Source organism: Podarcis gaigeae, assembly GCF_964106915.1.
Source record: "Podarcis gaigeae genome assembly, chromosome: 8".
In the NCBI taxonomy this organism is placed as follows: Eukaryota; Metazoa; Chordata; class Lepidosauria; order Squamata; family Lacertidae; genus Podarcis; species Podarcis gaigeae.
In genome coordinates this window covers 38,747,508-38,770,220 of record NC_139684.1, presented here as the reverse complement: position 1 = coordinate 38,770,220, position 22,713 = coordinate 38,747,508, and the positions used below count along the sequence as shown (strand labels likewise).

At 46.0% G+C, this 22,713-nt stretch overlaps 2 long non-coding RNA genes across 2 annotated transcripts; one reads left to right on the top strand and one right to left on the bottom strand.

The window, feature by feature from the left end:
• Position 1: 1 nt before the first annotated feature.
• On the top strand, positions 2–2,483 carry LOC310850989. The gene is made up of 2 exons (XR_014567518.1): positions 2–129; positions 2,317–2,483. It is a non-coding gene; the product is annotated as an uncharacterized lncRNA (long non-coding RNA).
• On the bottom strand, positions 2,123–21,114 carry LOC310850993. Its single transcript, XR_014567524.1, has 2 exons — positions 20,672–21,114; positions 2,123–2,344 (listed from the first exon to the last, which is right to left on the bottom strand). It is a non-coding gene; the product is annotated as an uncharacterized lncRNA (long non-coding RNA).
• Between the last annotated feature and the right edge of the window lie 1,599 nt (positions 21,115–22,713).

Below are 22,713 nucleotides of genomic sequence, written 5' to 3'. Positions count from 1 at the left end.
ACCCTGCTGTCAATCACAGCGAGGATCTCCAGCACGGTAGGGTTGACAACTACGGCAGGCTTGAGGATGACAAATCATTACCTAACTTTCCTGCTGTTCCCTCCCCCACCACTATCAGAAGGTTGGAAGGTAAAAATGACCTGGTCTTTATTGCATGCTCTGCCTCTCTCTCTCTCTCTCTCTCTCTCTCTCTCTCTCTCTCTCTCTCTCTGCCTTGTGCCCTATGAGTCTATGCCCTGAATCATGATTATATGGTGGCAGATAAGACCTGGTCTAAATCAACTTAAATTGCATCCTCCGTTCAATAGTGTGTGGTTTATGGCAATCCTTAAGCAAACATTTTGAAAAGCACAGGCAACGACAGATGATCTAACATACTCTTTCTGCAGGACATGAAGTGTTGGAGGCTATCATGCCCTTTTCCGTTCTAGGTTTTGTTCTAGGGTTTTAAATATCGATATTTGTCAGAAAGGATGCTGGAAGGAAAGTGCCACCATTTTGTGAAAGAAAAGGAAGTTTTCGGCTATGAGGAGGAAACTACATGAAAGCCACACATTCATAGGAAGCATGTGAAGCCACAGAGAAAGTTACCCAGGTTCTATGAAGGCCACTGTTGGCTCTTAGACCAAACAAACAAGCAAACAAACACCCCCCATGTATTTCTGCTTGGGAAATATAAGGTATATCCAGTGCTCCCCCCCCCCCCCCGAAAAATAGGTGCCGGTACTCATCATGAAGTTGTTACAGTAAGTGCTACTCTTTTTAACCAAGAGAGAGAGACGTGCTGGTACTGCGTACCCATTGTGTATATGCCATTGAAAATGCTGATGTCTGAACAACTATTGGAAAGTTGAAATGTAAATGGAGTGGCAGGTGTCAAATATGGGTGACAAAGATGGCAATCCTTTGTACATATGTGCATGCAAGCACATTAACTTAGACCACAAGAATGATGGGGACAACAACTCAAAGTCCTCAAATGCAATGCATTATTGTATCACCTAGGATTGCCATATTTCAAAAAGTAAAAACCAAGACACCACGGAACTGTTGAGCTTTTTTTAACAAAACCCCCACAATTTTTCAATTGACTTGCCTAAGATCCAGGACACAGCGCCACCTTTCAGAAATGTATGGCAGCCCTAGTATCACCAACCACAATGGTGCAGAGAAGGATAATTGTTTCAGTTATTCCATTGTTGGCTCCGCTTTGATCCATTACAGTGGGCTAATACAGTATTTGTTTATACTTTGGTATAAACTGGTATCTGGTACTAGTATTCACAGTTAGGACTGCTCACTTGGGGACTTTGAGTCTCTGGATTGCATCCAATGAAGTCATTGCACAAGCAGAAAGACTTCTGTTTGTGCAGCGGATCTTCCTCTCCCTCCCTCCCCCCCCCATGTGGCCTCCCCCAAATTTGCTCTATGTTATCCCCCAACCCTCTGGAGCAGATCTGGGAGGGGCACAGGGGACAGGGGGTTAGTAGAGGGAAGGAAAGGGAAGTTCCACTGCAAAAGCAGAAGTTGTTCCACCCAAATAATTTCACTTGATTCAAACTACTGTCCCCATTGTTCATGTGAGCATGCATTTGCACATTTAAAAATGGCTGCCATATTTGGATCACGCTGCTGGCCACCACCATTCCGTTTCACTGGTGCATGTGGAAAAAATGGCGACCAAATTGAAATATGTACATTGGCATACGAACACGCATGCACACAAAATGCATTAAATAGCACCACAAAAACAGAAGCAGGAGCAGCATCAGTTATGGGGAATGAAATCCAGTAGCACACTTTGAAACTGTGTGGGTGGCAGATTTGGAGGTTTGAACAAGAAACTTAAAGTGAGGCCCACAGCCCAAGATAGCGAGAAGAAAGACCTTCATAGAATTTGTGTGTGCCTCACTAAAATTACACCCATGGAAAATTGAATGATTGGGTTGTTTTTTTCAACTCTAGGCAAACCTACTCTGATATGCAGTCATGTTTCAAGAGAAAGAGATGGGGTGGGGGGTTGCAATTTCCAGAAGGAAGGCTTTGGGCCAAAGGATTGTCAACTGCTTTCTCTGCCAAATTCCCTGAACTCAGATTCAACTCCATTAGTAGGGAGGCCCAGTTTAACCTAATAAATCCTTTAATAAAACAAATAATACAAATAATGGGACGAGCCAAAGCCGGTCTTTGAACAGCTCAACATCTTCTGTCGTTCTCTCTTTTTCATACTTGTGACCTCAATTCAGTCCTCAGACTGGCTAACCTTTTGCTGGAGGTCACTAGGCTCAACCTCTGATCGTTGTCTCTGACTTGCAGACCCCACATTACCACGTCAACATGTGACCTGTGAAAACACAAGATTGGATCTGTCTGGTCTGCCATCAGCCGGTGTGAAAACTGAAACAAAGACCACCCCTAAAATCTATCTTCAAGCAAGAACGTTTGTTATCATGTGCAAGATATAAAATAATTAAGTTGTGCAATCAATTCCCTCTTTGTTTCAAAGAATAAGCACAGCACAGACTCCTTGGAAAGATAAGAGTTTTATGTTTTTTTATCCTTGGACTATGTACCAAGGCTTCCAGAAATGCCAGCATCAGCTCAATTAGGCGTTAATTAGTAGTTCTGATTTTGCTTGTGACTCTCATAGTGGGTCTTGGAGAGTTATGTCACAGCAAAGCAACCAACCAACCAACCAACCAGGAAATGGGTATTTTTCAGACACATGGACAACTCACTAATGTAATGACAAGGAAGATGCCTAGATTCCCATTGATACATTACATAGGAAGTTGGATTTGCTAGCACTTCCTGCTTTGCCTCTCCAACATGGATTCTGCACAGTATTATGGAAGACCTGCTAACCCATTTTTCTTTATGCCCTTTTAGAGTTGACTATGAGATCAGCTTTCCACACCCTGGGACACTCCATATGTTCTTGTGGTACAATTCCTATAAGTTCATTGGCCATGCTGTCTGGGGCGTATGGAAGTTGTAGTCCAACAACATATGGAGGACACCAAGTTGGTGCCAACTAAGTTAGAGTGTGCAGAATCAAAACATTCCCAGTACCATGAGCAGAAACAGCTTCCTGAAGATGGCTGGTAGTGACATTTGAGTTTTCTTTCAGCCAATGCCAAACACAAACATTGCAAAAGTCAAACATTCCTAGCTCTAAAACATGAAGAACGCTGGAGGCTGGCCTATTAAAGACAGACATTATGTCTCGTTTCTTGGAGTGTCAGCATGCTAAACGGGTACCAAATGCATCCTATAACTATGAATAGGAAACCCATTTTGGAGTTAGGGACACAGGATCTTCAAAGATGGATGCCTACCCCAACATTACCTTTTCATACTTTATATCAGCTCTCCTCTTCTTCTTCTTTCCACCGTCAACAAAGCCCAGGGAAACATGAGAGCACCACCAACCCACATCTTTCTAAGGACTTTTGATGTGGCATCACACTAATACAGTATACTGTGTTGACACAGGACTTAGCTGTATTTGGAGGGAGTCGGTAATTTCCTCTTACTATTCTGTTCTCAGTGGCAAGAGACAACAATGTTATTACCTAGCTTTTTGATGGGTATATTCTCTAAGGGATGGGGAACTTCAACCCTGGGGACAGAAGACAACCTTCTAGGCTTTTGTATCTGGGACTCTCACCAGCTCACGCTCCTTCTCCAGGTCACATCCCTCATTAGTTCTGCTTCATACCCTTGTTTGCCTGGCTGGATACTGTTTTGCCTGAATACTGACCATGCCTCTTGCCTGCCTGGATGGAGGATACAAAGAGATGTGGGACTGAAAACCTGTAGCTTTTGCATGAATGGAATCTACCCTGTTGCACAAACTTCCATTGATCTCTCCAGCTTTTCCTCTGTCCTTGCCCATGGCTGGCCTGCAGGCCCAGATGGTTGCCCACAAAGAGATGTTACCCCTGGGCTGAAAAATACTTTCCCAATCCCTATCCTCTAAGCATTCCTCTTACATCTTGAGCCAAAATCATTGAAATTAACCACATGGAAAAGACTGCATCCAGTAACTATTTCAGAAAGTTCGCCACCCAATGTGATCTGTTTGCAGTCATTCTACGGAACTTTGACCTTTTTTCCACTTACTGGATATCTTATAAAAATAAAATCACAGATTTTGTGGGTACCATCCATGACTTGGGGAACCGAAAATTCCTGGAAGTTTCTGTTTCGGGTGGATGTCACCTGGTGGAGATTCCAGGGTTGTAAATAAGCCTAACCACTCTTTCATTCCTTCCTTCTCCCTCCAGTCATTCATTCATTCATTCATTAAGAAAATGGTGAACTCATTCACCTTCACAAAAAAACTTCATATTCTGTAAAATAAGAATGGGGAAGAAATTCCCTCCTGTTTGCATTTTAATGTGAACCTAACTAATTCATGCTTCCTGAAACAATACACAAGCCAAAATTCAAGCTACAGTTTGAAATTTGCATTTTATTATGCTATTTTCCAACCAATAACATGCATATACTGAGGGACAGTGTATATGTATCCACAAAAATAAACAAAAGAAAAAATATTAGGGGAAATTGCTTGCAAAAATGTGTATATTGGGAGAAATTGCATACAAAATGTACATATTTTGCCCACTAAAATGCTGAAATTCTTTCTGCCAGGACTTAAAAAACCCAAAAAAACAACTTCATAAACTAACACAGAGATATTGCAAATGGAAGTTAAAAAAAATGAAAACCTGAAGGGGGGAAATGGGGAAAAGGACCCTCAGATCCTCCTCAAAAGAAAAAAAAATCCAATTTATTGACTTATTCATAGAATCTCAGAACTGTAGAGTTGGAAGGGACCCCACGGGTCACCTTGTCCAACCCCCTGCAATGCAGGATTCATAGGTAAAGAATCCTTGACAGCTGGTCATTCAACTTCCATTTAAAAACCACCGATGAAAGAGAACCCACCGCCTTCTGAGGTAATCCATTTCTCTGTTGAACAGCTTTTCCTGTCAGGAAGCCCTTCTTAACATTTAGTCGGAATCTCCTGTCTTGTAACTTGAATCCATTGGTTTGGATCCTGCCCTTTGGAGCAGCAGAAAACAAGCTCATTCCATCTGCCATTTGACAGACCTTCTGCTATTTGAAGGTGGCTATCATATCACCGACCAGTCTTCTCTTCTCCAAGCTAAATGTACCCAACTCCCTATTCATCCATCCTTACTGCAGATCAGGAATGGGGAACCTCTGGCCCCCAGATGTTGCTGAGCAACCATTCCCATTACTCCCGCCCATTGACCATGTTGGCTGGGGCTGATGGGAGATGGACTGCAGCAACACCCGGAGAGCTGCAGATTCCCCATTCTTACTACAGATGATGGCTGAGAAGAGAAGATTGGCAAGGTCAATAATCTAATAGATCTTCTCTGGATAAACTCAGTAGCTGAAATACAGAAGCCCATGGATGTCTTTGGGGGGGGGGGGGATGGACGGACATATAATTAGAAACAGTGTGCTGCCTGTGATAATCAGTGGTGTGAAATCAAATCATTAGAGTCTAATCTTATAACCGCAGCCGCAACACATTTACCCAAACCAGATGGCTGGGTAATCAGTTGCCTTGTCTCAGTAGTATCATTTTGAACGTCCTGCATTGTATTGCATCCTGGAATGTTGTTTAGAGCCAGTAATCTCTTGCTGTTGTTAGTTATGTCTCCCCTATCGCTAGCAAAGCTGTCGTTAAACTCAAGTCATGATCCGGATTGTAAAAGAGTGTGCCGAGTCTATGGTTCCTGTATGTGTGTGTGTATGTACACAATGCTGAGGAAAATTCCTTCTTCCTGTGACTTCATTGTTCTGTTGGTTTGCTCCCCTCTTCTTTCTACTCCTTCCAATTTCCATTTTAAATAAAAGAATGTCAAAAAATATTAATTCCAGCATTGAAGCTGGTGCAGTTTGCCTTTGGGGAAGGGCTAGAGCTCAATGGTAGAGCAATGGCCTTGGATGTAGAAGTTCCCAGGTTCGATTTGCAGCACCTGCAGGTAGGGTTGAGAGAGAGAGAGTAATACTGAGCTGCTGCCAGTCAATGTAGACAAAATAAGCTACAGGAACTCTTCTTCAAAGAGTCCAAAGAAATTCAAAGAAAACATGAGCTTTGGAGAAAGCAGCCTGCTCTCTTTTCTTGGCCTGATTTTGGCAATTTCTGTAACACTTCTGCCTAAGAGGAATTTCCAGAAGATACAGTAGTGAAAAACACAAGTGGAAGCCAGGGAGACACAGACACTGATTCAGACACAGTTGACGGAAGTTTTCCATGGGGGCTGCGCCTGCCGGTGAGCTTCCTCTCACTGTGCTTGCTACAAACCTACACCCCATTTGTCAAACATTAATTTACAGGCCAAAAGAAAATTGAAAGTCTGCTATGGCTCCAGGTCATAGCCACACCATACATTGAAGGCATACCCAATACACATTTAAAGCTCATGGCTTCACTCAAAGATTTCTTGGCACTGTAGTTTGTGAAGGATGCTGGGAATTGTAATTCCACGGGAGATAATTTTGGGGTGGAGAGGATCGTGGTCTTTAAGTGTATGGTGTGGATGTGACCTCAGTCTACTCTACTAAGGACTTCCCTGAATATATTTCCCCAGAACACTTGCGTTTGCTCACCATAATACGGGAGACATCATCAAAAAGGGACAGAATGTCAACCCCTGTAAGAGCTCATATGTAAACAGGTGCTCAGAAAGTGCTATTTCTTCATCAATGCCAACAGAGAAAGCCAAACTGAGAGAAGGAATGTAGTGGTTAAAGTATCAGGCTATGAACTGGGAGATCAGGGTTCAAGTTCCCACTTGGCCAAGAAGCTCTCAGCCTACATGGCTTCAAATTGGGAGGGGAAGAACCATGTGACTGTCACTTTGAGCTCCTTGGGACCTGCTTAACCCGCATACAGTGCTCTAGGTTCCCAAACCTATGAACTCATGGTTCAGAATAAGGCCTGACAGCAGGTGCTGAAAGTCAGCCTAAATTTCCATGTATACATATAATTCAGTACATGTAACTGTATGCAAGGTCTGCATATTTGTTTATTTATTGATTTTCCTCCAAGGAGCGCAAGGTAGCATACATGGTTCTCCCCCTCTTCAATTAATCTCCACAACAGCCTTGTGAGGTAGGTTAGGTTGAGAGGCTGTGACTGGCCCAATGGCCCAAGGAGAGCTTCATGCCCAAGTGGGAATCTGAACCCAGGTCCCAGTTTAGCACTCTAACCACTATACCACACTGGCGATTTTTTTAATGCATAAATTAACATGTGCAAAATTTATGCAAAGTTGTGCCATAGGCCAGTCTTCTCAGTCTGTTAAGTACCTAATGATTCCCCTTGGCTAAGTTTACCTGGTTGCATCTACCATTCTTCATGTGACTAGATACAATATTTGTAGCTGAATCACAACAATTTGACTCAGTGGAACATTCTTAGTTATGGCTGGGAAAATACTGGTGCTGAATGTGCTAGATGGGTTGCTGCATACACTTGTGGCACTGCTTAGAACTTTTTAGCATATTTTTTCCCTTCGTAGGTTATAGATAGTTCTGCTGAAAGTCATTTCTGAGAAATAACAGATGTCTTAGCCTTATTTCAATTGCCGTGCTGGCTTTCTCTGTAAGGTAGGTGTCAGGGTGGAAAGCAGGAGAATTAAATCAGCCACAAAATAATATTATGCAATGTGGAGGATCAACAGTTTCTGGGAGCCAAGACGTGTGTGTGGAGATTTATTTCATCAATAGAAAACATATGTCTCTTGGGTACACCAGCTCTCCTTTGCTGTTCCTGAGACTGACTCACCGAAGGCAACTATTTCTCAACCAATCCAGGATTTATCCCTAACCCCATACAATATTCTGTCCCCAAAGGCTTATAAATAAATAAGGAGAGCAAGGTGATGACACAAGCTTTGGATGAGGATGCCACAACGATTCTTCCTTAAAAACAATATCTCTGCACATTTAGGATTGGGGAAGCTCACGTCTAGGCACAAGATGTGGCCCTCCAGGCTTCTCCATCTGGCCCTTGAGACTCCCCTCCTAGGCTATTGTCCCCACTGCCTCTGCTCTGCATCAGTGCTTTTGCTGATAATGTCTCTTGCCTGCCTGGATGGAGGATGGAGAGGTGCATGGCTTTTGCAACACTCAAATGCTGCGCACCGTACAGACACTTCCATTCATTGCTGCACCCACTTTTACTTTTGCCCACACCTACCATTGGCAAACGGCCCCTGGAAGATTGCTCAGGAGGCAATGGCAAGAGTTGTCAGCTAACCTTCCATCCAAGATGCTTGTTTTCCATTGGCAAGGAAACTGTGTGTGTACCTGAAATACCATCAGGTCCTGGAAAGACTCTGCTCACCCAGCCATTGGCGCCTCCTGGACAGGGGAGAGTATAAGAAGACTTCCTCTTTCAACTGAGCCTTGCTTAAACCACTGTCTTTCTGAACCCTGGTATATTCCTGTGTCCTTTGGTCTTGTTTCCTGACCTGTTGTCCCTGATTTCCCCTTCAATCCTGACTTGCTCTTTAGTTCTGGCTGCTGGCTTTCTTCTCTGGCTTTTGAAGGATCTCAGAGCACTACTTGCAGCCTGTGACAGTGATGGAACATTCAGTCATTTGGCTCCTACCTCATATATGTTGTTAGGATACATTGGTTAACCTGAATTAATTATAAGGCTGAGTTCTGTAGCCCCAAAGAAAACATAGAGCACTGATTATAACGTGTGTGTGTGTGTACACAAATCAATACTAGGATGGAGACTCAACCATAGAAAATGTTAGACCTTAGCAAATTGTCAGAAGGGATACCATAGCTTTGAGAAAACCCCTGTACTTGCCCATCCCATTCCACAGATCATTGATAGATATTTTGTGTTTAATAATTAGCTAGCTACTATTTGGTTGAGATGTGTGTCTTTTGACACAGTGTCATAAAATGCATAAATCTTAGCCAGTCCTTTCTTCAGAGTATGTCATAAATTGGCTGCTAACCATTTACATTATTCTCTTGATTTATTTTCAGAACTGGGGCCAATATTTGGCTGAAACTGTGTAGGTTTAAGAGGGTGGGGAGAGAGGCCAACCAGCAATTGTAGTATGTCTTGCTGATGAGATGTTGTTAAGGACTCTGAAACCTCAGAAATGAATCCTAGACAGCAAGCTAATCCTGGGTTGCAAAACAAATACGTTAGAGATTAAAGAAATAGTGAGGAGGGATGTTTAAGGAAATGATAGTGGCATGGAAGAAGTTTATACAATTATGCATGGCATGGAGAAAATGTATAGAGAAATTTTTTTTCTCTTCTCTCATAACATCAAGCTCATAGCCAACCAATGTAGCTGAATTTTGGAAGATAAAAGAAAGTACAATGGTACCTCAGGTTAAGAACTTAATTCGTTCTGGAGGTCTGTTCTTAACCTGAAACTGTTCTTAACCTGAAGCACCACTTTAGCTAATGGGGCCTCCCACTGCCGCTGCGCCACTGCCACGCTATTTCTGTTCTCATCCTGAAGCAAAGTTCTTAACCCGAGGTACTATTTCTGGGTTAGCAGAGTCTGTAACCTGAAGCGTATGTAACCTGAAGCATCTGTAACCCAAGGTACCACTGTACTTCTTCATGAAGCACATAGCTAAACTGTGGAACTTGCTCCCACATGGGGCAGTGATGGCCACCCACTTGGATGGCTTTAAAAGAGGACTGGACAGATTCATGGAGGATAAGGGTATCAATGTCTAGTAAACCATGGTGGTTATGCTCTGCCTCCATAGTTGCTGGAATAACTAGAAACCACAGGAAGGGAGAGTGCTCTTGAGCTTGAATCCTGGTTGCGGGTTTCCCACAAACATTTGGTTATCCACTGTGAGAACAAGATGCTGGACTAGATGGGCCATTGGCCTGATCCAGCAGGCTCTTCATATGTTCTTCAAACAACTATTTAAAACATTCAAAAAATCAAAACGTAAAAATATTTTCTGGTTCAATTTTTTTAAAAATTTTTGAATCACTTATGGGGGGCGCCATACTCTTTTCAGTGCTTAGGGCCTCTTCTAAAGGTCTTAATGCAGTCCTGGCCAGGCCAAAAATGCAAACCATCCGATCAGTAAGATGATTGAGACAAAGTGCACTGAGAGCAGAGGTGACAAGAAGGAATGGGAGAGAAGCAGCGAGAGCAGTAAAAGCCAACCCACAGCACAGCAATAAAATTAAGATGGCAAATGAGTAATAAATACATAATCTATTAAAAACTCTGGATGATAGGATTGTTTTCTGCCGGCGCTTAGAAGTCAGAAAAGCCAACACTCCTCCGCCCCAACTGGGCATGGTATTATATATTGCCCCCTGGCTTCCATGTTTAGAACTTCTTTAATCTCTCCTTGGTTGATCACCTGAACAAGCCTCTATGAAGAGAGAGGCTGCGTAAACATTATACCTTTGAAGCACATTTGAAACACACACACCCCATCCCCACCCCAAGAATTCTGGGCCTTTCAGTTTACCCCTCACATACGGTAGTTGCTATTCCCAGCAGTCCTTCTCAAGCTACAGTGCCCAGAATTGTTTGAGGGGGGGGATTTGCTTTAAGGGTCGAGTTTTACGTCTTGTTGTTGAGATTCAGATCTCTGAACAACTTGGAACCCAGTTTCCTCTGGGAACAGCTTACCATGCATATCCCTGCCTTTGATTCTTGAGAAAAACGCTCTTAGTAGTGCCACATGCTCCCAAGGTCCATCTTATGTCTACTAAGACTGGGGTCTTTTGCATGGTAGCCCCTGCTGCTTGCAATCAGGCACTCTGCCTTACCTGCTTGCCTGAAGCTCAAGTATGCTCATATTTAAACAATGGAACTCTTTGACATAGGATGTGGCAAGGGCAACCAGCTTAGGTGGCTTTAAAGAGAGGCTGGACAAATTCATAGAGGATAGATCAACATATGGTTACTAGTCTTGATGGTTCTATAATATAGAACCATCAAAGGTCAAAGACCTCTGAACACCAGTTTTGGGGTGACATCAGCAGGAGAGGATGATTGTGCTTGTGCCATGCTTGTGGACTTCCCAGAGGCATTTAGTGACACCATGAGAAAGAGAATGCTAGACAAGATGGACCCTTGGACTGCTCCAGCAGGGCTCTCATTATGTCCTGAACTCCTGTGTTGATTTATGGAGGCTTTCTATGCATGGAACTTAATCAGCGTCGATCAGTTCTACAACCAGAGTAAGGCTGTTGTCAGTACTAGGAGCAGATGCCTCAATTTCTATAATAGAACAGGGGAAATCTTGAGCCCTTGTAGTCTATAAATACACCACTCTGGACAAGAACATTTGGTTCCTCCTGCCCAGTAATATTTGCACAGCCTGATTAGAGGGATGACTCGTCTCAAGGTTGCCTTGTTGGAAAAGATAAGAGGAAGGGAGCATCTTACAAAAGATCACCTGTGGAGCATGAACTGTCTAGTGCAGATTCCTCTATTAACCGTTAGTCAACCTCTCGCCAGCTGATTCACTCTTGTTGATAGCAGTTGGCCATTTCTCCCAACATGTATTAAACTGAAGAAGCCAAAGATTAACATAGCATGCAATGACTCATTAACAGCCACTAATTAAGGGCTGCATCCAACTATGGCCACATTCACACCATACATTCAAAGCACTATGATATCATTTAAATAATCATGGCTTTCCCCAAAGAATTCTGGGAGCTGTAGTTTGTTAAGGGTGCTCAGAGTAGTTAGGAGGCCCTTATTCCCCTCACAAAGCTGCAATTCCCGGAGTTCACTGTGCAGAACGATTAATTGTTAAGCCACTGTGGGAACTGTTGCTCTATGAGGGGAATATGGGTCCCCAACAACTCTTAAGAAACTACAGCTCCTAGAATTCTTTGAAGTCATGACTGTTCACATTGTCATAGTGCTTTAAGCATAGCTGTCAACTTTTCCCTTTTCTTGCGAGGAATCCTATTCGGAATAAGGGAATTTCCCTTTAAAAAAGGGAAACGTTGACAGCTATGGCTTTAAGTATACAGTGTTCACATGGACCCAAGTCTTTAGGCTTGCCAAACATCAGGAAAATTCCCAAAATGGCTTCTTGGTGTAAAAATGGTGTCAGGGTGGAATTTTCAGCAAAAAATCACTCTTCCTAAAAACAGCTCAGCAACTTACTTTGTCAGGAATTTTTCACCTAACCAAAGTAAGGCTAACATTGGCCACAACCCAAGTTTTCAGGTTTTAATTAAAATTCAAATCTTCAAAGGAGCATTACTGGGGCAAGACTGAGGCCAATCTTTCTGTGCCAAAAAGAGGGGATAAAGGATCAATATAGAAAACAAGCAAAATGTCTGATGAAAATATATGATACAGAAACAAGCCACTGTTTGCATCGCTCTGTATCCCTGGTGAATTTGAATATATACAAATTCATTTACATCTTGAAAAGATGTCCTATATTGAAACAGAATGTGAAGAAGGAACAAGCCACTGGCTATTTCCCAATTCAAATATATCCTTTTGCAGCTCAGATGTAAACTTTTTAGAAGCATGCTAAAAGGGAGACCTATCCCAAAATGTGCATTTCCGATCTTAACTACAAGGATATAACAGGTGGTTGGTTAGAGGGAATTCTACCCCTGCCCCCCCAGGCATTAAGAATCATTCCAAAAATTATTCCCTTTTGCATGAAAGGTAAACTACTCTTAGTTTACAACATCTGGAAAGGATTTGTCCTCTTCTGAGCTTCCATTGTTGATTCTGAAACCGTTGTAACAGTATCCACTTCTAATGTGGTTTAGGAAAGACTCCAGGCATAATAATGGGAAAGAATTGTCCCCATGACAACCACTTAGCATGACAAGACCCTCGGAACCAGGAAGGTTTTGGCAACCGTTGAAACCCTTTTGAAACCGTACACTTTGAACTTCGGCGAAATGACTCGCTCTGAGAGCGCTTTCCATGAAACCAAACAAATATGGCCACTGGTTTATAGGCATCCATAAAGCCTTCTCTCTCCACCCTCCTCACCCCTCTCTTTTGCTGAGCAATGCATTTCGTAATTTTTTGAACGTTCAGACTCCCAGCCTGAAGGAATGCAATTTGTCAAGCTGCTGAATCAGCAGAGTAATCAGATCCATCATTTAAGCCTTAAATGGGAGGTGGGAGTTACCCAGGTGGGTTTTGTGGTGATGTTACTTAAACATAGATTGAAGTAGCAGGAAAAAAAAAGATGTAGTATTAGTATGCAAATCTGGATTGAGTTCAGTGATGCGATGAGCCCCAACAAATGAGCTTATTAATGTATTATTTAATTAACTTTGATTTATTAATTGCCTTCAAAGCCCCTGCCTCAGAGGTTTTAAAATATTAAATTAAAAACAACGAATATCTTTAAAACAAGGCCCAAACCCTAACAACTGGACGCTCCAGGTACAGACTCATTTATCCAGCTGCTTCTGGAAAGTGCAATGAGTGGGTGCCTGTCATATCTCGACAGGAATGCTATTCCACAGAGCAGGAGCAGCCACACTAAAAGCCCTGATCTGAATCACTGTGCCTTCTGAGATTGTTGGAACTCACAGGAGAAACCCTCCTGAAGACTGCAGCAGTCTTCTGGGTGTATAAGGGATAAGCTCATCATGCCCCGTTGGACATTCAGTTGGTTCTGTAACCTGCTGTCCTCCAGCTGTTTTCAGCTACAGTTCCCATAAACCCTGATCAGCCCAGGGCTTCAGAGAGGAGAACTTAAGAAAGGCCATTTTGTTCAGGATGACATGGCCAAGGCTGGTCTTGAAACCACATGCCCCCAGGTGCATGTCTGAAATCCAGATTTCAGCAGAAACTGTGCGGACTATTTCAAGCACAAGGTGTAGGTGAGGGTGGGGGTGCAGTCGAGGAAAGAATCTGCCATCCTTGTTTGTTATTGTTTATACTTGCAGTGTTGGGGGTCTTTTTTTTACAATTACAGATTTGTAATTGTTTTATTGTGATGACAAGGTGCTACTGGACATTTTTATTATTTTTTTATGTATTTTGACTGTTCTGTATCTGTGAGCTTAGAATATATAAGCAGAAACCTGCTGAACTTATCAGACCAGGGTTCTTTTTTTTAAGATAATGGTCTTAGGAGGCCAGTAAGGGATTGTCGTTTACATGTCTAAAGGGGTTGTCATAGAGACAAACAGGTGATCCTTTCACAGCCTCACCTGGCTGGATGTCAGGTCATGCTAGGAGGGTGAACAATAAGCCAAGGAGGACTTGTGGGAGAGAGAACTTTGGCTGGAAGCTATATACACAGAGGCTGGTTTTTCTCTATGTTAGACCTAAAGCTGTGGCTGGGGGCCTCCCTGGAAACCTAACAGGGAAGCAAGATCTGTTGGGGTGTTGATGCTGTGAGCCCCTCCATCCTATGCTCAGGTTGTAAAGGTAAAGGGACCCCCAACCTTTAAGTCCTGTCACAGACAACTCTAGGGTTGCGGCGCTCATCTCGCTTTACTGGCCGAGGGAGCCGGCAAACAGCTGCTGAACGCTCCGCCCAGGAGATCCGCAAGTCCAGCAGCCCGCGTCTTGCTAGGGAGCCAGTTCCGGTGCATCATGAAGAGGCCAGCAGTGATGAGGCATCCTCCAGTGAAGACGATGACGTGCACCAGACAAAGCGGGAGCGCAGGAAGTTCCAACAGAAGTCCAAGGGCCAACCGGAATGTGCCGGCTGCGGAGGCAACCATTCCAGTGCCAAGTGTCGATTCAGAGACGCCATCTGTAGGAAGTGTTCCAGAAGGGGCCACATCGCTAAGGTCTGCCGATCGGCTCCGTCTGACACCCCCCCTTCATCGACTCGCAAGTCCAAGTCTTCACTCCAGTCTGCCAAGGAAAGTTGTTTCGCTCTCACCAACTGCCGCTGCCCGTCTGGAACCACGATTGGCCAAACCGACTCGCCTACGCGACGCAAGCTGAACGTCACGGTGCTCATTGAAGGAGCTCCATGTGACATGGAGATCGACACCGGGTCTGCCCTGTCCATCGTGTCATGGAGCACCATCAAAAGACTAGTACCCAGAGTGTCCAAAAGGCAACTCGACTCTCACCGTGTACACCTGAGAGACTACCAGGGAAACGACATTCCCGTGGTAGGCGTTGGCCGGTTCCGGATCGCCTTCAAGGATTTTTCGGGCCTGCTCCGGTTGGTGGTGGTCGAAGGTCAGCGGCCAAGCCTCCTAGGGCTAGACTGGTTTGATGCCCTCGGCCTGGAAGTCACCGGCATCAACTGCATCTCTAACGCAGAGACTGAGGGTCTGGTCAAAGACTTTGCCGAGGTTTTTGACAGCACCTTGGGGCAATATACAGGTACGCCCATCTCCTTTAGCCTTGATCCACAAGTCGCCCCCATCAAGCTAAAGCCATGCCGGGTTCCCTTTGCTCTCAAGGCTAAGGTGGACGAACAACTGGACAAACTGATCGCCCAAGGAGTTTTGGAGCCGGTTGACCACGCCAAGTGGGAAACCCCCATCGTCACGCCTGTCAAGCCAGATGGGTCGGTGAGAATCTGCGCTGACTACAAGTGCACGATCAACAAGGCACTTCAGCAGCACGCTTATCCGGTTCCTGTTGTCCAACACCTGCTGCATTCCCTGAGTGAGGGTAAAGTCTTCGCTAAGCTGGACCTTGCCCAAGCCTATCAACAACTGCCCGTCGATGATGCCACTGCTGAAGCCCAGACGATCGTCACCCACCGGGGGGCATTCCGTTGCCGCCGGTTGCAGTTCGGGGTGAGTGTGGCTCCTGGCATCTTCCAAAGCCTTATGGAGCGTCTCCTGCAAGGGCTTCCGGGCATGGTACCATATTTTGATGACGTCTTGGTGTCTGCAGACTCACACCAGCAGCTGTTCGAGCGCCTCCGTGCCGTGCTGACCAGGTTCCAAGAGGCCGGGCTCAAGGTAAAGAGGGAAAAGTGCCAGATCACCGTTTCACAGGTAGAGTTCCTGGGCTATCTTATCGATGCCTCCGGCCTTCACCCGACCACATCCAAGATCAGCGCTATCCAGCAGGCCCCCACCCCAAAGAACAAGACGGAGTTGCAGGTGTTCCTGGGGCTGCTGAATTTTTATAACATGTTCCTGCCCCACAAAGCCACAGTGGCTGAGCCTCTTCACCGACTCCTTAGCACAAAGACGCCTTGGGCCTGGGGTCATTGGGAGACGGCGGCCTTCAACGCGGTCAAGGCTCTCCTTTCATCAGACAGTGTGCTGGTACAGTACAGTGAATCCAGGCCGCTGGTCCTTGCCTGCGACGCCTCACCTTTTGGCATCGGTGCTGTCCTTAGTCACCGTTTTCCAGACGGAAGAGAAGCACCGCTCGCCTACTTTTCCAGGACGCTATCTCCGACGGAACGGAATTACAGCCAGCTCGACAAAGAGGCACTGGCACTTGTGGCTGGGGTGAAGAGGTTCCATGAATACCTCTATGGCAGGACGTTTGACCTCATCACTGGCCACAAGCCACTCCTGGGCCTCCTCGCCGGTGATCGTCCAACTCCACCGGTCCTCTCGCCACGCATGCTGTGATGGACTGTTTTCCTGGCTGCCTACCACTACCGGCTCATCCATCGCCCGGGAAAATCGATGGGCCATGCCGACGCCCTCAGCCGTTGCCCTCTTCCAGCATTTGTGGAAGACCCAGCTCCAGCTTCATCGCTCCTGCTGATGGAGGATCGTCCGGCAGCGCCTGTATCGGCTGCCACTGTGGCCTCCGCGTCTGCCCAGGATCGCACCATCAGCCGGGTGCTCAACTGGGTGTGGAGGGGGTGGCCACAAGGGCCTTTTGCATCGGAGTTCCAGCCCTTCGCAACCAGACAACATGAACTCTCAGCTCATCGCGGCTGTCTGCTGTGGGGAGACCGCGTCGTGATTCCCCAGGGACTCCGTCAGCGCGTCCTGGAGGCTCTGCACGTTGGCCACCTGGGAATTGTCAAAATGAAGGCATTGGCTCAGTGTTACGTCTGGTGGCCTAATATGGACGATGCCATCACTGCCTGGGTGTCCGCCTGTCAAGTGTGCCAAGAGTCGAGGCCTGCACCACCGGCAGCTAAGGGACACACCTGGGAGACGCCAAAGACACCCTGGTCGAGGGTGAACATCGATCTGGCTGGCCCCTTTCACGGCCGGACCTTTATGGTAGTGGTGGACGCCTATTCCAAATGGCTGGAGGTTGCCCTGATGCCCTCCACAACTACAGAAGCCGTCATCCGGGTGCTGCGAGGCCTGTTTGCAACGCATGGGTGTCCTGATGTCCTTGTCTCTGACAACGGACTGCAGTTCACGTCAGGCATGTTTGAGCGGTATCTTTTGGGACTGGGCATCCGCCATGCCCTAACGGCACCCTTTCATCCATCCAGCAACGGGCAAGCAGAAAGAATGGTGCGCTCGGCAAAAGAGGCACTGGCGCGCCTGGACCGGGGAGACTGGCATGAGCGGGTCGCCGAATACTTGTTCGTGCAACACATCACCCCTCATGCGGCCACAGGGCGGAGTCCTGCTGAACTGCTTATGGGCCGCCGCCTCAGGTCACCGCTCGACCGGCTACACCCGGACTTTGCCGTGGCTGAACCCCAGGCTGTGCCAACGCGCCACGGTCATTTGTCCCAGGAAACCAGGTCTTTGCCCGGAACTATGTGGGGGACATTCCTTGGGTGCCAGCCACAGTAGTGGGAGTCACTGGACCTCGCTCATACCAGGTGGCACTCGAAGACGGACGCTTGTGGCGACGGCACATAGACCAGCTTAGGCGCAGGGTTGGGGACTTGGACACTACCGTGGTGCCCCCAACTGCGCTTGCGGCTCAAGAAGAGACACGTACAGATGGCGAGGCCCCACCTACACCTCCCTCGCCAACTGCCAGCGTGGAGCCAAACCAAGCAGCTTCAGAGGGTGTGCCAGACTTACCACAGACTCAGACCACTCCACTTGCGGAGGCTCCACCCACAGCAGCGGATCCAGGGGAGTTGGTTCCAACGCCACCTAGGGTCGCACCACAGCCTCAGCAAGAACTGGGTGGCCCTCCGGACTTGGCTACCAGTCCCCGGCGGTCTGGCAGAGTTTCCAAGCGCCCAACTTATTTAAAGGACTATGTTGTTGGACAGGTATCACTGTTGGTCTAAGTATGGGAAATGTAACTGATATGCTTTTGTGCCTAATTGAACCATTACGCGTAGTGCTGTATATAAGGAAACCATTACGATTGTAACTAATGCCTTATCTCGGTGGGGAGGGGTGTTATGTAGTGAAGTTTCACCCTGGGCCAGCAGGGGGATACTGTATATAGGCTAGCATGACTAAGCCGCTTCTGGCGAACCACAGCAGCGCACGGAAATGCCGTTTACCTTCCCGCCAGAGCAATACCTATTTATCTACTTGCACTTTGACGTGCTTTCGAACTGCTAGGTTGGCAGGAGCAGGGACTGAACAGCAGGAGCTCACCCCATCGTGGGGTTTTGAACCACTGACCTTCTGATCGGCAAGCCCTAGGCTCTGTGGTTTAGACCACAGCACCACCCGCATCCCATATGTGTAAATAAAACCATATATCCTACAGACACTGTTGTAAACAAAATCTGCCCTTTTTCCCTTATGGGGTATCCAAGAGCCCATATAGAGTCCTTATGTACCGTAGGTTCCCTATTGGTAGGATAAAATAACAGAGGCCAACCAGAGAATATTGAGAAGCAAAGCAGCTAGTAAGCCTGATCTTTATTGATCTGTTGCAACAGGGTCCTCACTCATCACAACGCAGGAGGGAGGAGGAACCCAGAACAATGGCGCACAAGGCCTTATATAGACATTTTAAATTCCCTGCCCTCAAGCTCAAGACCACTCCCAGAAACATCACACATACATCACAGAAGGGGTGTGACTCAAGACCACCACCCCCAGCTACATCATACCTACATCACAGAAAAGGTGGTCTAAAACAGAAATCTGAGTGACTTGTTTATCTCGTCTGACAGGTTACCTGTTTAATAGTCACTTGATTTGATTGCCTGCTTACTTGATCGGATACCCTGGGGAGCCTGGCCAATCTTTTGTAATGATAAATACTTAGTAATGATAAATACTTAAAACAAAAAAAATTCCTTCCAGTAGCACCTTAAAGACCAACTAAGTTAGTTCTTGGTATGAGCTTTCGTGTGCATGCACACTTCTTCAGATACACTGAAACAGAAGTTACCAGACCCTTCTATATAGTGAGAAGGTGGGGAGGGGTATTACTCAGAAGGGTGGTGGGAATGGGTGATTGGCAGATAGCTGTGATGAGCCTGTTGACGACTCTTAACGACTGCAATAGGTCTTACAGGGAAAAGGAAGGGGTGAGAAGGTGAAAAATGGCTTTGTCATGTATAATGAGATAAGAATCCAATGTCTTTGTTCAGACCAGGTCTCTCCATGGTTTTAAGTTTGGTAATAAGTTGCAATTCAGCAGCTTCTCTTTCCAGTCTGGTAACTTCTGTTTCAGTGTATCTGAAGAAGTGTGCATGCACACGAAAGCTCATACCAAGAACTAACTTAGTTGGTCTTTAAGGTGCTACTGGAAGGAATTTTTTTTGTTTTGACTATGGCAGACCAACACGGCTACCTATCTGTAACTGATAAATACTTAGTTCCTGAGTCAGGTCACAGGCTCACCCTATTCAAATACAGACATACCCTTAAGACAGGATTTGTGAAGGAAAAGACAATGGAAGGCTTTTCCATTTTCCTTTGACCTTGCAGAGAAAACCTTTGGTCAGTTTGGGAATCAAAATGGTTTCAGGTTGCTCTTCCTGTGCTGATCTATGTACATGCTTGGTTGGTACACTTATGAACATTTAACATATATCTAAGACCTCAAAATTCCTATCACAATATCCCTGTCCCTTTTGACCTTCATTCCAAAGGAACAGAGCCCTGGGTAAGTGCAAGAACTCCTGCCGTCTCTTCCTGATGGAGTGTGTACAACAGGATGTGATCCTGAAAATCACATGAAGAAAAATAAAATATCCACTCGTATACATTTTGCCTCTACCTTTGTCTGGCTGTTTTAAGAAGGTGGGCAGGGGAGAGAGGGAGCACACATACCCTCTTAAAATCATCCCTTTTCATCAAAACAAAAGAGGGATGCAAGAAATACAGAGATGAAGACCCCCCCCAAAAAAAACCCACCCAGTAAAACCTAACATCCCCTTTCCAAAGAGATTTGTACTCCTGGCCTGCCAAATGAGCCACATTTTTCAGGTCCTGCCTTGTCATTTGGCCCCTTATGGAGTGCTGGACCAACTATCAAAGGCCTCAGGGGAGAGGAGTGATTCTTATCCTCCCTCATCTAAGAGATAAAGTCAACTGGGTTCTTCAAAAACTACAATGGAAAACAAGTTAATGTTGAGCCAAGGAAAGGAATGATGGTACTAAACAGTGGCGTAGCGTGGGGGGTGCAGGGGGGGCCGGCCGCACCGGGCGCAACATCTGGGGTTAGGGCAAATCCACGGGTTAGGGGGCGCAAATCCACGGGTTAGGGGGCGCAAATTACTTGCCTTGCCCCGGGTGCTGACAACCCACGCTACGCCACTGGTACTAAATGGCCTGGATTTCTTTACCTCCTCCCCAAACGTTGCTACTCACCATTGGCGAGTCCCAGCTGTAAGGTTACTCATTTTTTATTCACCAGCTTGATGGATGGAAGAAAGAAGTTCTGCCAGGCTCCAATTAGAAACAGGAGTGCTTGTGGGTTGCTGCTTTTGAGATAAGAGGACCATTTGTCTTGCTCTCTATGCAACAGGATTGCCAAAAGACGTCAAACCGAAATTTATTCTAAATGATCCCGCTTGGGGCTGTTGAAGCACATGGAGAGGGACACGGGGGGGGGGGCTTCTCTTCCTCCACCCCTCCAGTTTCATTCTTTTAAACAGCTGGAAATTTATACCAGGGGATGAGTGAACCATGCCAGGAATCCATCTCTAGCAGTTGTCAGATCTTTCAGAATTCATCAACTTGGGGTTGATATCGAGTTGCCAAATGGGAACCTCAGGTTGGAAAAGACGTTGTTCCAAATAGCAGACCTTGGGAAATCCAGGCACGGAGCTGTGAGTGGCATTCATGGCAGGAAAACTCTGGAATCACACCCTTGTAATGCTCAGATTGAGTACTATTGAGTTGAATTCCCCAGAAATCCTTGACCTTGATTCAAACCATTGTCTAATACAGGCTTCTTCAAACTCAGCTCTCCATATGTTTTTTTTTTTGGCCTACAACTCCCATGATCCGTAGCTAGCAAGACCAGTGGTCAGGGATGATGGGAATTGTAGTCTCAAAACATCTGGAGGGCCAAGTTTGAGGAAGCCTGGTCTAATAACTCAGGCATGGGGAAATTGTGGCCCTCCAGATGTTGTTGGAGTCCATTTGGCCTCAGCCAGCATGGTTGGGTATGATGGCAGATTCACTCCAACAACATCTGAGCAGATTCTCTCTCTTTGATTTAGGTCAGGGGTTAGCAAACCTTTTCAGCAGGGGGCCAGTCCACTGTCCCTCAGACCTTGTGTGGGGCTGGACTATTTGGGGGGGGGGGATGAACGAATAAATAACCCACAAATAACCCAAAGATGCATTTTTTTTAAAAGCACACATTCTACTCATGTAAAAACACCCTGATTCCCAGACCATCTGTGGGCCAGATTTAGAAGGCGATTGGGCTGGATCCGGCCTGCGGGCCTTAGTTTGCCTACCCATGATTTAGGTGGTGGGTTTTAATTCTTCATTCATTCAGACATAGGGACAGAGGAGGCTGCATTATTCTGAATCAGACCATTGGGTCCATTGAGCTCAGCGTTTTCTACACTGTCTGGCAACATCTCTCCAAGGCTTTAGAATGGGAGTCTCTCCCAGCCCTACCTCCCTACCTGGGATTGAACCTGACACCTTCTGCATGCAAGACAGATACTCTACCACCAAGCTACGGCCCCTGTAGACATATTTTTGGAATGAATACACTTTGGTCATTTTATAACTTTGGCTTCCCACTCAGGTTTAATAAAGAAAGGCATTCTTCTTTGCCTCTGAAATTGCTCATTTGTGCTTGCCTCTCCAAAGGAGAGTCGCCACCAGAGAATTGGGGGCCCCTTCCTCCTCTCCTCTGGTGAGATAAGACATAATTTAATTAACCAGAAACTGCTGCTGAATCATAAGATTCCCGCATAAGATTGCCAGACAGCCTCTTTCTAAGTGTCTGCAAATGTGCTCATTGGCTTCCTGTCAAGGTTCATCCTTTGTCTGTCTAGCATAAAAAGTCATCCTCTCCCACCTGTGCTTTGTGGGGGGTAGGGAGCCATGAAAACCATTTGGGCTGAACCATTTGACTTTAATAAATAAACCAGAAAGGATTATATGAGCCGTTTGTCTTCTAGATTACTAGCGTTTCATCCTACTCGCAATAGCCCCTCTGGTGGCTCATGGAACATTCCATTTACCCAGGAATGAAATGTGTGCTGCCATCTCTTGGGCATCAGAGGAACACTCGCCAAAGTTGCAGTGAAGAATCCAGAGCAGGAGGCCTTCAGATGTAGCTGATGCTTCTCTACAGCTAGAAACTGCTGGATTCATGGAGGATAGTGCTATCAATGGCTGTTGGCCATGATGGCTATGTTCTGCCACCACAGTCAGAGGCAGCA